The 12171-nt window shown below is 45.7% G+C and overlaps 1 long non-coding RNA gene across 1 annotated transcript; it reads left to right on the forward strand.

Annotated features, from left to right (window-relative positions):
• The first annotated feature begins 8011 nt into the window (after positions 1-8011).
• On the forward strand, positions 8012-9231 carry LOC150066810 (uncharacterized). Its single transcript, XR_016539291.1, has 3 exons — positions 8012-8147; positions 8807-8990; positions 9097-9231. It is a non-coding gene; the product is annotated as an uncharacterized LOC150066810 (long non-coding RNA).
• Positions 9232-12171: the final 2940 nt, after the last annotated feature.

Here is a 12171-nt window from a genome sequence, read left to right on the forward strand (position 1 = left end):
CTTTTCATGTCCAGCAATCTTTGAGCATTCTTTGGCCTCCCCAGATTATATCCAGGTGAACACACCTACCTAGATGCAGGAAGGGGAGAGACAGAAGAGGAGTGCTGAAGCCTGGATAGAGTGGGCTCTCCAGATATCCTCTGGCTTGAGGGGTTTATGATTTATAGGAGGTAGACAGCCAGCAAAGAGAGGGAACATTTGTTTAGTGTAATTAACTATTTAATATTAATCTGGGCACTCGAAATCTTAGCAATTCAGGAAGCTAACATCTGAGGATCATGGTTCAAAGCCAGCCCAGACAGAGAAGTCCATAAGACGTTTTATCTGGTATTAACCAATTAACCATTTTATCTCCAGTTAACTTCTGTCTTTGTTGCCAGGAGTGGAGATATGGCATAAGTGGCAGAATGCCAACCTTGAGCAAAAAAAAAGCCAAGCAGGAGAGAAAGGCCCTGAGTTCAAGCCCCACACTGAAATAACAATAAAGATGATGGTAACAACAGTAATAATGATAAGAAAAAGAAGAGGAGGAAGAAGAAAGAGAATAAGAAGGAGGAGGAGGAGGAGAAGAAGGAGGAGAAGAGGAGGAGGAGGAGAAGGAAGAAAAAATTGAGAAGGAAGAGGGAAAACAGTAGAACTGGTGAGTCCTGAGAGCCTTTGGGCTACAGTTTGCCTCAGGCACCTGGACCACGTATGATTTTCCATTGGGTGATAGCCACTGTTCCCGGCACGGGGAGGGTGTTGAAATGCGAACACCAGCTCCCCACACACTGCCAAGATACTCCCAAGAGGAGCCCAGAACACTGGAGAGCCATGCAGCAGAGGCTCCCCACAGCCCTCCAGGGAGCTGGTAAATTAACTGGTCTCTGAAGAACAGGTGGGATGTGAAATGAAAGGCGACTGAAGAGCAGGTCTCTGGGCTCCATGTGTGCCCACATCAGCGGTGGCTAAACCTACAGGCAGGGAGGGACCTTTGAGCTCCCTGGGCTTTCAGCCCTTCAATTCTGATTGGTCAATGGTCCGCAGCTTTCCTGTCAGGGAGCCTGGCATGGATGGGTCGCACACTTAATTGAGCACTAGGTGGTTTGTCCAAAAAAAAGCTGGCGGCTCATGCCTGTAATTCTAGCAACTCCAGCAGCTTGGGGAAGAAGAAAGCATTCAGCTTGACACCCTCTGTCCCTACTTCAAGCCTGGGCTGCACCCTTGCCCAGTTCATGGGTCAGCAACTCTTAAGAATACCCTCTTCACACACCTTGATTCTCAAGGTGGGGTCCCACTGACAAGTTCCCACAGTCCCCACCTTCAACGGGCCTCTTCAGGCCCAGTATCAGGGCAAGGCCATGATGCAGCAAGATCAGAATGGACCTGGGAATAGAGGAAGCAGACCAGCGTGGCTCAGGTGGGTACATGGTCAGCTCTGCACACCAGCAAACAGTTGATAAGAAATATGGAAGTACCCAGCAATATGGAAGGCCGAACCGCAGCTTTTGACAGACACTGACGGCTCACTCACAATTGTAATCCTAGCTATTCAGGAGGCTGAGATAGGAGGATCTTTGCTTTGAAGCCATCCCGGGGAAGACAAATTCAAGAGACTCCTATCTCCAATTAATCACCACAAAAAAATGTTAGAAGTTGCCAGGTGTTTGTTGGTTCTTGCCTGTAATTACAGGTACTCAAGAGGCTGAGATTGGAGGATTGCAATTTGAAGCTAGGCCAGCAAGACAGCCCATGAAACTCATATCAAGTTAACCACCAAAAAACCAGAAGTGGAGCTATGGCTCAAGTGGCAGAGCAAAAAAGCTTAGGGACAGTGTGCAGGCCCTGAGTTCCGGCCCAGGACTGGTAGGCACATACCCATCCACAAAAGCCAGAAGTGGAGTTGTGGCCCAAGTAGTAAAGTGCTAACCTTGAGTGAAAAAGCTAAAAGACAGTTACCAGGTCCTAAGTTCAAGCCCAAATATTGGAATAAAAAGAAAAGGAAAAAAAAAAAACAGACTTATTACATTAGTCATGCCAAGTACAATGGCTCGAGTTTATAATTCCAGCAACTTAGAAGGCAGACTTGGAGAGTCACAGTGTTGTTTTTTTTAAAGGCTGTAGTAATCATGAATGTTTGTGAGACTCCATATTGGCCATTGTCTGGATATAGTGGTACTTGCATGTCATTCCACAAACAAAGTATCTGTAGGAGGGTTGAAGTCCAGACATAAAAGGAGACCCTATCTTAGAAGTAACTTGATAGAATGGTTCAAGTGGTAGAACAGTTTGCTTAACAAACACAAGGCCCTGAGTTCAATCCACACTCATATCAAAAAGTAAAGTTGTACTATCATTATTATGCACCCCAAATTAAGAATGGTTTATTCATATCAGAATACCTAGTCATTGTCTTAATTCTCACTTTTTCCCATTCTTCAAAATTATTTACTTAAATTGAAATACAAATAAAGGCCATGGGTTGCTAATGACTGATGTCTCTAAGTCTTTTCTTTTTGTGTCAGTCCTGGGGCTTGAACTGAGGGTCTGGGCACTGTCCTGAGCTTGTGTGCTCAAGGTAAGCACTCTACTTCGTAAGCCACAGCATCACTTTTGGCTTTTTCATAAGATTCTCACAAACTTTCCTGCCAGAGCTAGCTTTGAACCATGATCCTCAGAACTCAAGTCTCCTGAGTAGCTAGGATTATAGGTGTGAGCCACAAGATTCTCTGTGAGCAGCCAGATTCTCCAAGTCTTTCTAACATGTTTCTGGGTTTTTTTTTTCTCCTTTCTTTCTTTCTTTCTTTTTTTCTTTCTTTTTCTTTCTTTTTTTCTTTCTTTTTCTTTCTTTCTCTTTCTTTCTTTCTTTCTTTCTTTTTTTCTTTCTTTTTCTTTCTTTTTTTCTTTCTCTCTCTTTCTTTCTTTCTTTCTTTCTTTCTTTCTTTCTTTCTTTCTTTCTTTCTTTCTTTCTTTCTTTCTTTCTTTCTTTCTTTCTTTCTTTCTTTTTTTGACAGTCTTGGGCATGAGCTCAGGGCCTGAGCACTGTCCTTGGACTTTCTCAAGGCTAGAGCTCTACCACTTGAGCCTCAGCACCACTTCCAGCTTTCTTTTTTCCCTTTGTATGTGGTACTGAGGAATTGAACCCTGGTCTTTGTGCATGCTAGGCAAGCACTCTACCACTAGGCCAAATTCCTGGCCCTTTGTTTTTTCTCATTTCTTTTCCCTTGTGATTTATTGAGTGAAGGTTATTTTTCCTGTAGTTACCTCCAGCTATGAATCTGTTGGGAACTTGGATGCTGCCTTTGGGGTGAGCCCTTTATTGGGGAGTGGTGGTGTTCTTCTGTCACAAGACATTTGTAAGCAGTGTTTGAGGCTGGATGACTGAGTCTCTCACTTCCTTAGATTCTACCACTCCCCTTAGTATGGAAATCAAGAGAAACTTCCTTTCTCACCAATTTAGTTCATGGGAGTTAACACTTTAAAGTTATACAGGAAAAGGTCAAATCAACACTCCTCCTTTACTTAGTTTTCAAATTAATGAGTTGTTTTTCTGGCTATTTGGAGATGGACTATCAAGAGATTTTCTGCCCAGGTTGGTTTCAAACCCCAATCCTTCCATTCTCAGCCTCTTGAGTAGCTAGGATTATAGGTGTGAACCACCAGTGTCAGGTAGATAGAATGTTTTTTGTTTTGTTTTAATAGCTCATACCTGTAACCCAGTGACTCAATACATTGAGATCTGCCGAGGATCATACTTCAAAGATAATCTGGAAAGGAATGTTTTTGAGATTCTTACCTCCAAAAACCATCAAAAAGCTGGAAATGGGGATATGATTCAAGTGGTAGAATGTTAGCTTTGAGCAAAAAGCTCAGGGACAGTGGCCAGGTCTTTAGTTCAAGACCCAGGACACACACACACACACACACACACACACACACACACACACACACACACACACCACCAGTTTCTCTGGCCTTTTATCTAGGGAATGAAGGTAATAAAAATAAGGAGCATTTGGGCTGGGAGTGTGGCCTAGTGGTAGAGTGCTTTCCTAGCATGCACGAAACCCTTGGTTTAATTCCTCAGTACCATTGATACAGAAAAAGCTGGAAGTGGTGCTGTGGCTCAAGTGGTAGAGTTCTAGCCTTGAGAAGGCTCAAGGATAGTGCCCAGGCCCTGAGTTCAAGCCCCAGGACTGGCTAATAATAATAATAATAATAATAATAATAATTATTATTATTATTATTATTATTATAAAGGAGCAGCATCAAGAAACCAGGAGAACTCTGACCTTGCACTGGTCCAGTCCAGGATGGAAACCCAATTTCCTCTCACAAGTTGGGTGACCTATGTCAACTAAGTTCTCTTTCCTTATCCTTCAAGTAAAGAAACAGTTTATAATAACTAATGGTTTAAAGATATGCTAGGGCCGGGAGTTTGGCCTAGTGGTTAAAGTGCTTGCCTAGCATGCATGAAGACCCAGGTTCGATTCCTCGGTACCATATATAGAAAAAAGCCGGAAGTGGTGCTGAGGCTCAAGTGGTAGAGCTCTAGCCTTGAGAAAGTCCAAGGACAGTGCTCAGGCCCTGAGCTGAAGCCCAGGACTGGCAAAAAAAAATAAAATAAAATAAAATAAAGATATGCTAGCATTTAATCAGCTCAATGAAGGAGCTATTTTTTTTCAGTTGTGGGGCTTCAGGTCCTGGGCACTATCCCTGAGCTCTATTGCTCAAGGCTGAGTGCTCTACCACTTTGATACACAGCTCCATTACTGGTTTTCTGGTGGTTAATTGGAAATAAGAGTCTCCTGGGGACTCCTGCCATGGCTGGCTTTGAACTGTGATCCTCAGATGTCAGCCCTCAGAGTAACTAGGATTATAGGCCTGAACCACCGGTGCCTGGCATTTTATACTTCTTATGAGTGCTGGAGCAGGGACTTGAACTTGGATGGTTTCATTCCAAGGCCCACGGTTCTCTTGAGGTGACTATGATTCAAGAGTCATGTGATCACTTGTCATGTGCCTGCTGGATACTTTGCCAGGCCCGTGGCCTAACTCCATAACCCACAGGCTTCACCAATACCAGGTGACCACAGCATCAACCATCGCTGGTGCACAGTTAATGTCCTCCCTGGTTGAACAGGAAGTGCTATGCAAGTGAGGGCTGGGTCCTCACTTGTACTGAGGGGATGACCAGGGCAGGGCCTAGTGCCCACCAGGAAGGGGCTGCAGTTAGACCAGGCTGTCACCCATGGCGTGCTTATGGCAAGTCTATGAATCGCAGTCTCCTGCCCTCCCCACACAACTCTGCTGTGATCCTGTCACCTCTCATCCATACCTGTTTTGCAGAGATTTGTGGCCATTTCCATTATTGTTCCAACCCAGCAGCCCTAGTCCAATAGGGCTGATCGTAACAAAGTCTCTCTGCTTTCCTTATTAGTTGAGTGACTGGCTTTGCAGGGAGGGGACCCTGGTGCACAGGGCAGGAACTGATAGGAATCCCTAGGGTTCCCTGACACAAAGCCCCTTCCTTCCCTCCTTCCCTCCTTCCCTCCTTCCCTTCCTTCGTTCCTCCCCTCCTCTGTCCCTCTCTCCCCCCCTCTTACTTTTTGTCAGTTGTGAGACTTGGACTCAGGGCCTGGGTGCTGAACCAGAGCTCCTTTGCTTAAGGCTAGCGCTCTCTCACTTTGAGCCATAACTACACTTCCAGTGTTTTGGTAGTTAATTAGAGACAAGAGTCTCACACACTTTCCTGCAGGGCTGACTTTGAACCACGACCCTCAGATCTCAACTTCTTGAGTAGCTAGGATTAGAGGAGTGAGCCACCAGTGCCTGACCAGCCACTCCCCCCCCCCGCCCACTTTTAATCTCTCTGTATCCTCTCCACTCTCCTAAGAAGTGAGCTTCATAAGTTGCAGATGAGGAAACAGATTTAAGAGAGATCAAGAAAATGTGCCTGATTCACTCAACCAGGAGGTGGCAAACAAGGGTCTAAAGCAACTGTACAGTTTTATATCAAGTACTAACAAGGCAGTGAAGGGCTCTGAGTTCAAATCCCAGTACCGCTCCCCAAAATTTTGTTACTGAATGTTGGAGATTCATTGCTACAATCATAGCTACTCAGAAGGCTGTGATCTGGAGGACTGTGGTTTGAAGTCAGCTTGAGCAGAAAAGGCCATAGACTCCATCTACAAAATACCCAGTGAAAATCTGGGCTGGGGGTAAGGCTCAAGTGATAGAGCCTTGGCTGAACAAGCAAGCCAACCAAGTGCAAGGCTTTGAGGTCAAACCCTGATGCTGGAAAATAAAAAAATTTAAAAGGAGGGGTTTGGAGCAACAGAACCCGAGTCTAGATACCACCTTTGTTGCCATAATGGCTCTCTAAGTGTCAGATTAAAGAGTTCATCAAAGAGAAAGATGAATCTCCACATTTTCTACTTAAATGATTCTGGTAAGATTCCATTGAGACTATGTATGCGAAAGTATGTGTTAAAGTATTACGTAAACATATGTTGAATGGAAATAAAATACACACACACACACACACACACACACACACACACACACACACACACACACACAGAGTAGGGTGGTGATACTGACTGCAGTGGCTCAGGCCTGTAATTCTTGCTACTCCTGAGGCTGAGATCTAAGGACCATGGTTCAAAGCCAGCCCAGGCACTAAAGTCATGAGACTCTTATCTCCAATTAACTACTAGAAAATGGGAAAACTGGGGGGGGGGGTTAAGATTAGGGCAGTAGTGGATGACACCTGTAATCCTAGCTATTCAGGAGACTGAGATATGAGAATTGAAGTTCAAAACCAGCCCAGGCAGGAAGGGCTGTGAGACTCTTGTCTTCCAAGGTTAGGGTCATGGCTGGGTTCTCCGGGCAACGGGAGAGAGGACGATCTCAACCCAGGCAGAGGGAACGGTTTGTGCAAAGGTATAAGGTGTGGGTGGTGACTAACTGCAGCTTTAAGGAAGGGTGTGGGGACAGGAGTGGCAGCAGATTCTAGGAGTGGCAGGGGCCAAGGAGGAAGAACCTAGGGTTCCAGGCCTAAGAGCTAGAGCTTTTGTCCTTGAGTACAGGGTGCCATGGGAGGCAGTGGGTAAGTGGTCTGCAGAGAATGACACAGCTTACTGGGAATATCCAGAGCTCCACCCCCTTCCTGTCCACCCATTTCACAGGCTAGCAAAGAGATTCCCAGTAGTCATGCGACTTGTTTGGCTCAAAGAGCCTGGGTTCTTCCCAGGCTGGACCAAAAGGTGCCCCCACATCTGCCTAAGGAATTATAATAGGTTCCAGTTGGAGAGAAGCCCAGGATTGCTGGCTGGGCCCTGACTATGTATGCTGTGACCTTAAACAGGACGGGCTCTGCTGCGATCCTCGGCTAGCGAGGCCACTGTCCTAGGCCAGGATCACAATATCCGACATTTGGGAGAACTTGTGTAGGGGAGCTGACTCAGGTAGCCTGTGGGAGGGATTCTGGCTGGCTTGTCTTTTTATTGTTGTTCAAGTTAAGCTCCAGTCCTAGAGCTTGAAATTAGAGCCTGGGTGCTGTCCCTGAGCTTTTTTTGTGCTCAAGACTAGTGTTCTACCACTTAAGCCACAGCTCTACTTCTAGCCTTTTGGTAGTTAATTGGAATAAGAGTTTCATAGACTTTCCTGCCGGGGCTGGCTTTGAACCACCATCCTCAGACCCCTGCTTCCTGAGTAGCTAGGATCACAGGTGAAAGCTACTGATGCCTGGCTGGTTGGTTTGTTTTAATAAATTCCAAAGTAGACTCTGGAAATACACTGATTAGAAACAAGTGGATTACCTAGGTCCTTTCACATTCAGTTCAACCAGTTCAATACACAATCAGCAAATAAACAAGAGGCTAAATAAAGTTTCTAGTGGTTAGAGGTAGTGTGGAAAGTGGTGTGGGGTCAGGTGATTCGAAGTGCAGGGTGTGGACAGTTCTGTACTCAGGTGGCTGGGCAGGGCTAGCCCTGCTGAGAAGGGCAGTAAGAGGGGGTGAAGGCGGTAACTGAGTGGACATAGGGGGGAAGGAGCATTCCAAGCAGTCAAGGACAGAGAAACATACACAGAAGGTGGCCATTATGACTGAAGCAAAGTGACCCAGAGTTGGAGTGGGTTAAGAGGAAGGGGCCAGCTTGGAAATGTGAGTAACATGCTTAGGTTTCAGATTACCTTTAAAATCTTTATTATTGGGCCGGGACTTTGGCCTAGTGGTTAAAGTGCTTGCCTAGCATGCACGAAGACCCAGGTTCGATTCCTTGGTACCACATACATAGAAAAAAGCCGGAAGTGGTGCTGAGGCTGAAGTGGTAGAGCTCTAGCCTTGAGAAAGTCCAAGGACAGTGCTCAGGCCCTGAGCTCAAGCCCAGGACAAAAATCTTTATTATTATTATTATTAAATCTGAGACTGGGACTCAAACTCCATATCTGATGCCTGCTGATTGGCTGACACTCTAGGATCTGAACCATGCTTCCAACCCTTGCCTTGAAAATAACATGACTGTGACTCTGTTCCTTTGCTTGTCCCTCCTCTGCTCCTCCCCATTCACCTTTAATTTTAAGGACCCACACACCCATCACAGTAAATGCCAGAACAGCCCATGTCAAAGCAATGTTTGTAAAGGTTTGTCTGTTACCTCCTTAATCCTTGGAGTCTTCTATTTCTCTTAGTCTTCTGACCCACCCAAGTATCTGCCCTGCCCTTCCTGGTTCCTTCAAGTGGGGTGGGGGGCAGGTACTTGTGACCTGGAGGAAGAAGAGCAAGGAGCTAGGTGGCTTGTGTCTATGTCCCCCCCATTTCAGGATGGCAGTGCTTCATGGTGTAACATGAAGCGAAGTAGGGCCGCTTGTCCATAACTTTCCCTGTAAGTGGGCTCCTCTTGGGGCATCTCCTGGGAAATCCCAAGGCGAGCAAGACTATCCTTGTCTCCTGGAGCTCCCAGCCAAAGAAGAAGACAGGAGGAGTGGGAACTGTGCAGGGGAGGAGGTAAGCACATGCCTAGAAAATTCTAACATGCATCCAATGTCTTGTGTGGGATTCTTGAGGGTTGGTATGGTGGAGTATATGACTTCTCTGCCTCACGTTGTTGCAGAATTCAGCTGGATCTCTCCACAAGCTGCTGGCATCCTTGGAATGCAAGACTTTGAAAAACCACTGGCTCAATATACATTTGCTAAATGAATGCACTGATGAGTTTTTGCCTGTCAATTGGGAAGCATAATCATGATAATGTCATGTGCTGGTAGCTCACACCTATAATCCTGGCTACTCAGAAGGCTGAGATCTGAGGACCACCAGCCCAGGCAGAAAAGTCCATGAGACTTTTATTTCCAATTAACCAGAAAAACAAAATACTGTGGCACAAGTGGTAGAACACCAGCACTGGGCAAGAAAAGTTAAGGGGCAGACCCCAGGCCCTGAGTTTAAGCCTTACTATTGGCATAAATATACATACTCCTACAACACACACACACACACACACACACACACACACACACACACACACTGAAATAATGGTAATGCTGAGTGAAGAATGCTCAGAGCCTGCCCTACCTCTCCTCTTCCTCTGATGCTCCCCCAGCAGTGCTCACACATCCCCTCTCTGCTCACTGTGGTGCCAAGTATGCTGCCAGGCCACCATGTTAAAGGAGCACCATGCCAGCTAGCGGATATGACCTTGCCTGCAAAGGACACACAGCTGATGTAATGGTCAGTTAAGTGTTCCGTAAATGTCCTCTCAATTTGTGATGAATAATCAATGGTTAGGGCTGCCAACTTTAGTGAATAAATATAAAAGACTTGGTTACATTTGAATTTCAGACATACAACAGATAACTTCTAAGGAAAGTATGTCCTATACAATATCTGGGGTATACTTTTGCTACTCAGCATATATCTGAAATTCAGATATAACCATGTCCTAGATTTATCTAGCAACCTATTGATGGGATCATATTGATTGGCTGGGGCAGGGAGGTGACAGGGCTGCAATAGCAGAAATGGCTCTTCTAAGGCTGGAACTGAATCAGATGGGAGAGTAAATCAGGGTCAAACTCCACTGGGAACCAGGGTTTTGTAGCATTCTAATTTGTTTTTTTTTTGCCAGTCCTAGAGCTTAAAGTCAGTGCCTAGACACTGATGCTGGGCTTTCTCAAGGCTAGTGCTCTACTTCTTGAGCCACAGCATCACTTCCGGCTTTTCTGTGTATGTGCTACCAAGGAATCGAACCCAGAACTTCATGTATGCTAGGCCAGCACTCTACCACTAGGCCACATTCCTTGCCCTATAGTGTTCTAATTCTTATCAAAGAAAATTATTGCAAATGTGTGTTTTGTGGAAACTCAAAAGATTTTTGAAGCTGTAAGGTATAAGTCATAAATAGACACTCAACTCCCCTTATTTTGTAGAAAATTCAAGACTTCTAGAAGCTACATAATTTACTCCAATCTGTGAATTAGCACTAATCTGTGCACATGTCACTCTCAGATTCCATACTTAGAACCATATTTGTCTCTAGACCCTGGCAGTCAGCTTTGAGTGAGGTATGCAGTAGATGCTCAATAAATGTATATTGGTTGAAAACCTTGTGAGAACTAGAAGGCATTTTTGCTTGATGGGACAAGGTCTGCTAGGCACAGGTGTCCTTGAGAACCAAATTAAGCAGCTGGATCTGACTTCATTCAGCTTCTGACCTCTTCCTACCACACCCTGCGCTGCCATTACCCAGGTCTGTCTGGGCCAGACCCAGCACAGTCACTCTACCTTTGTCTCCACCCTTCTACCCCAGCCTTCTTGCCTGGCCCAAACAGTTCCTAAATATTTTGGAGTTTCACACTGGGTGGGACCCAACGCTGAGATTCCTGGAGGTCAGGGAATGGCCTCATCTTTTGACCCCTGCACAGCACACAGTGAGGGCTTCTCTATAGCCGTGAGGATGCGGATGATGAGAATGAGGACAGGAAGAGGAAGAACTGTGGTCTTGGGGTTCTCTATCCTGTGACCCTCTGCTAGTGCAAATTCCCATGCTCGTGGTTAAGTAGGGAACAGCAGGCGTGACTCGATTGCTCTTTCCTCCACTTTCCTGCCCTACTTCCTATGATGGGAGGAGAAAGAGGAAGACCTAGACTCAGAGAGATCAAGCTGGACCCAGAGAAGGGTGGGGGCTTCCTCTGTGAGCCTTTCCTTTTCCCATCACACCAGACAATAAAGAGGCCTTCTGTTGACTTCATCATCCTTCTCCATCCTAGCTTTCCTCTCGTTCTTCTCCTAAGCAGCTTCTAGAAGGAAAACTAAAGCCCAGGCCAGGCCTTCTGACCCAGATTTCCTTGGCTTTGGGGCAATCAAGGTTAAGAAACTGACCAGGTAAGGCAAGCTTGGTTGCCACACCTGCCAAGCCACAGGAAATCTCAGGCTCCAGAGATCTCCTGAGCCAGACACAGCCTGGGACCTTAACTTCTTGACCTGGATGAGCCACTTCCAAGAAGATACGGACCAAAAAGGATGCTCTGCTCATCTCTTGCATTCAGGACTGCAAGTTCAGCTTTGCAACCTCAGGTGATGGTGTTGGATAAGAAGAATGGTCCTGATGTTGGCACGCTTTGGGGAACAGACAAGAGACGGCCCAGAGACAGGTGCTGGTAGCTCATGCCTGTAACCTAGTTATTCAGGATGCTGAACCCTGAGGATCATGATTCAAAACTAGCCTAGGCAGGAAAGTCCGTGAGACTCTTCTCTCCAATTAACTACCAAAAAGCTGGTAATGGAGCTATGGCTCAAGTAGAAGAACACCAGTGTTGAGAGAAAAATCTCAGATTTCTCAATCTCTGAGTTCAAGCCCCAGTACTGGCACAAAAAAAAAGGAAAAAAATAAATGATGACTGTGGCCACAGGACTAGGCCCAGCCTTCATTCCTGCAGGAGCCAGGCAAGTTCTCGTACATGTGATTGAATACTGAAAGGTTACTGATCACAAAGTGTTAAAAAAATATATATCCTATGTATCTACCTTTGCATATTTCCTTGTTTGTTTGTCAAAGTCTCACTAGATAGCCCAGGTGGTTCTCAAACTCACAACCCTCCTGCCTCTACCACGTGAGTGCTAAGATTACGTGATGATATCGCCATGCTCACTTCTATCTGCCTACCTTATTAATATGCTTTCTCTTATT

This window comes from Megascapheus bottae, chromosome 2, assembly GCF_031878675.1.
Source record: "Megascapheus bottae isolate mThoBot1 chromosome 2, mThoBot2.hap1, whole genome shotgun sequence".
NCBI classification, from domain to species: Eukaryota; Metazoa; Chordata; class Mammalia; order Rodentia; family Geomyidae; genus Megascapheus; species Megascapheus bottae.